This window comes from Sinocyclocheilus grahami, unplaced genomic scaffold (assembly GCF_001515645.1).
Source record: "Sinocyclocheilus grahami isolate Dianchi unplaced genomic scaffold, SAMN03320097.WGS_v1.1 scaffold1078.1, whole genome shotgun sequence".
Taxonomy (NCBI): domain Eukaryota; kingdom Metazoa; phylum Chordata; class Actinopteri; order Cypriniformes; family Cyprinidae; genus Sinocyclocheilus; species Sinocyclocheilus grahami.
In genome coordinates, this window is record NW_015506257.1 from 8,304 (window position 1) to 9,169 (window position 866).

The 866-nt window shown below is 40.8% G+C and overlaps 1 non-coding gene across 1 annotated transcript; it reads left to right on the plus strand.

The window, feature by feature from the left end:
• The first annotated feature begins 258 nt into the window (after positions 1 to 258).
• On the plus strand, positions 259 to 330 carry trnaa-ugc (transfer RNA alanine (anticodon UGC)). Its single transcript has one exon. It is a non-coding gene; the product is annotated as a tRNA-Ala (tRNA).
• The last annotated feature ends 536 nt before the right edge of the window (positions 331 to 866 follow it).

Below are 866 nucleotides of genomic sequence, written 5' to 3' on the forward strand. Positions count from 1 at the left end.
AAAAAACTTGATGTACATCAGTGGTAGAAAACATCCTTCCAACTGGGAATGTAGCACAGTGAAAGTTCAGTGAAATGTAGCACAGTGAAAAGGTCCTGCATTCAACCCCCAGCATCTCCACAGACTTTTAAAATTTAATTTCAGCAAAACGGTTTCACTTTGGTCCTGTAGCATTACCACATCTGGAATTAACAGCATTTGTAAACCTACAGTAGAAGAAACAACTTTTTGTACCTAAGTAGTTAAGCTTTTTCAACTGGGGATGTAGCTCAGTGGTAGAGCGCATGCTTTGCATGTATGAGGTCCTGGGTTCAATCCCCAGCATCTCCACAAACTTTAAAAAATTTAATTCAGCAAAACGGTTTCAATTTGGTCCTTTAGCGTTACCACATCTTGAATTAAAAGCATTTGTAATCCTACAGAAGCAGAAAAAACTTATTGTAGCTCATTAGTTCAGTTCTTTCCACTGGGGATATAGCTCAGCGGTAAAGCGCATGCTTTGCATGTGTGAGGTCCTGGGTTCAATCTCCAGCATCTCCACAGATTGTTAAAATTTCATTTCAGCTGTTGAGTTACCACATCTGGAATTAAAAGCATTTGTAATCCTGCAGAAGCAGGGAAAAAAAGCGCATGATTTGCCTGTATGAGGACCTGGGTTCAATCCCAAGCATCTCCACAGACAGCTAAAATTTAATTTCAGCAAAACGGTTTCAATTTGGTCCTGAAGCGTTACCACATCTGGAGTTAATAGCATTTGTAAACCTACGGTAGCAGAAAAAACTTCTTGTACCACAGTAGTAAAGCCCTTTCACCTGGGGATATAGCTCAGTGGTAGAGCGCATGTTTGAGTCTGTCTGGAGGGCGCT